The sequence below is a fragment of the Rattus rattus genome, chromosome 7, assembly GCF_011064425.1.
Source record: "Rattus rattus isolate New Zealand chromosome 7, Rrattus_CSIRO_v1, whole genome shotgun sequence".
Lineage (NCBI taxonomy): Eukaryota > Metazoa > Chordata > Mammalia > Rodentia > Muridae > Rattus > Rattus rattus.
Window position 1 is genome coordinate 48,933,828 of NC_046160.1, and position 3,133 is coordinate 48,936,960.

At 42.5% G+C, this 3,133-nt stretch overlaps 1 pseudogene; it reads right to left on the bottom strand.

Annotated features, from left to right (window-relative positions):
• Positions 1-485: 485 nt before the first annotated feature.
• Positions 486-2,719, bottom strand: LOC116906054 (annotated as a pseudogene).
• Between the last annotated feature and the right edge of the window lie 414 nt (positions 2,720-3,133).

Here is a 3,133-nt window from a genome sequence, read left to right on the forward strand (position 1 = left end):
CCAAAGTCTAAAACTTCAAGGTCAATCCTCAGTAATCCACTTTCTCTTCTGAGGCTATAGACTTCTTAAATGTTCTATATCCTTCCAAAATAACACCACCATCTAGGGATTAAGTATTCAAATATCTCAATTGATGGGGGATATTTCACATTCAAACCACATTGTTGAACTTCATAACCTTTACTTTTTTTTTCCATGTGCTTTTCTATATTAGGAAATCGGATTCAATTTCAGAATATACACAGACCAGTAAAAATTAAACAAGACTACAGATTACAGATAAGTAAAAGGCTCATTTCCTCAGTATTTTCTTCCATCAGAATTTGAGCTTTAGTATAGAATAATGCGCAAAGGGTACTGGTTTGGTAGGCTCAGTAGCACATGCCTGTAATTCCAATACCCAGAAGGTAAAGCAGGGAAATCACAACTCTGGAGGAACATTGATGGCTCTGTGTTCCAAAGGTGGGGCCAGCCCACGCAACTTATCAATACCCTGTTAAAGGAAACGCAGCTGAAGCATAAGGCAGAATGGAAGACTGACTCAGGAGTCGGACATAGCCAATCGACCTGATATCCCTTGTGAGCTTAAGCAGATTTTCATCTTCTCTGAGTCTTAATTTCCTTTTTACGCAATAGCATCAAACGTAGTCATATACAGTGTCATTATGAACTCAGAAGGATTACTCAACTTGAGCCTCTTGCCCAGTGCCTGGCACAGAATATCAAACCAAATCATAGTATCCTTAGTAATGAGAGTAATCTTAACAAATTGGTTTTTTATTCTCAGTTGTTTGCGTGGTAACTAATGTTTCTTTTTGTGAAATAAATCATCATCAGTAACAATGTGCTAGGTATTATTCCAACCTGGTCTTTTAAACTTTGCCTTTCTCTTTGAATTAGTTATTAGTATGATCTCCAGGTCTACATGTGATAAGTAAGTTTCTCACATTCTAAAAAAAAGCAAGGGCTGGAAGATCAAAAGGTTTTACTGCATATCATGTTCTTAACTACATGTCTATATATGATGCTGTTCCTCCATGGCTTCTGTATATATGATAGAATCAACTTCAGAGCTTGACCAATGCATCTGTAACCATTTTATAATAAATTATATACATATGGTATTGCATTATGCTTGAGTTCAAGATTTTGTGTCTGGTACATTTGCCAAACACATGTGTACTGTCTTTGGGAAGAGGGCGCGTGGAGTCAAATAATTCACATTTACTTCCACTTGTATTATCCTAAAGCTCCCTACTTAGTTATTTTTTTACAGGTTATAAGTATAACGTGGCACTCTAAACTACCAAAACTGTTCTCAAGAACTACACATAGAATTTCAGCAATTTCAGTGTCTTGGGTTGTTTTCTATAGTGGATGTACACTAGGATCATATTCTGAATTCAATTAATTTCAGAACAGTTAAAGTTGAGGTTTATAATTATCATATGTTGACGTTTAAATGTTGTGTAGCAACAGGGGTATCTTGATTGGAGTTTCTTTTTTTTTCCTTCTTTTTGTGGATGTAGCGAACTTTATTGTTGGTATTCAAGAGAGTATGGAGGGCTCCCTAGGCCGCTCCTGTTATTATGGATGGCTGGGATGAAAATTGTGAGGGAGTTGGGGCTGAGGTGGGATGGGGACTGCTCAGCCACTGAGGGCCTCTCTCTTGGTCTCAGTATCCTTGCTGAGTTATGGTGGGTGGTCCAGGGTTTCTTACTCCTCGGAGGACATATAGGCCATGAGGTCCTGTTGCTGTAACCATATTCATTGTCATACCAGGAAATGAGCTTTACAAAGTTGTCATTGAGAGCAATGCCAGCCCCAGCATCAAAGGTGGAAGAGAGTGGGAGTTGCTGTTAGAGTTGCAGGAGACAACCTCAGTGTAGCCCAGGATGCCGTTTAGTGGGCTCTCAGATGCCTGCTTCACCACCTTCTTGATGTCCTCATATTTGGCAGGTTTCTCCAGGCGGCATGTCAGATCCACAATGGATACATTGGGAGTAGGAACAAGGAACTGGAATGGAAGGCCATGCCAGTGAGCTTCCTATTCAGCTCTGGGATGACCTTGCCTACAGCTTTGGCAGTACCAGTGGATCAGAGATGATGTTCTGGGGTGCACCATGACAATCACACCACAGCTTTCCAGAGGGGCTATCCAGAGTTTTCTGAGTGGCAGTGATGGTATGGACTGTGGTCCTGAGCCCTTCCTCAATGCCAAAGTTGTCATGGATGACCTTGGCCAGAGGGGCTAAGCAGTTGGTGCTGCAGAATGCATTGGTGATAATCTTGAGCGAGTTGTCATATTTCTTTTGGTTCACACCCATGGCAAACATGGGGACATCGGCCAAAGGGGCAGAGATGATGACCCTTTTGGCCCCACCCTTCAAGTGAGACCCAGCCTTCTCCATGGTGGTGTAGACACCAGTAGATTCCACGACATACTCAGCACCAACATCACCCCATTTGATATAAGCGGGATCTCACTCCTGGAAGATGGTGATGGGCCTCCTGTTGATGAAAAGCTTCCCATTCTCAGCCTTGACTGTGCCATTGAATTTGCCATGGGTAGAGTCATACTGGAACATGTAGACCATGTAGTTGAGGTCAATGAAGGAGTCATGTTGGCAACAATCTCTACTTTGCCAGATGCAGAGAAGGCAGCCCTGGTAACCAGGCACCCAATACGGCCAAATCTGTTCACACCAACCTTCACCATCTTGTGTATGGGACAAAGCTGGCACTGCATGAGAAGATGTGACTGTCTCCAGAACAGGAGGAACAGAGTTGGTTGGAGTTTCTATTGTTGCGATAAAACACTGTGACCAAAAGGGAGGAATGGGTTTATTTTAGTTTAGAATTCCACGTCACAGTTTGTCATTGAGGAAAGTTAGGGCAGGAATTCAAACAGGGCAAGAACCTGGCAGCAGAAGGAGACAGAGACCGTAGAGGAGTGCTACTTATTAGCTTGCTTTGCATGCTTGCTCTGCTGGTTTTCTTATAACACCTATGAATACCTTCCCAGGAATTGCTCACCCACAGTGGGCTTCGGTCTGCCTACCTCAATTACCAGTCAAAGAAAATGAACAACAGACTTGCCTATGGGCCAATCTTTTGGAGGCATTTTCTCAAT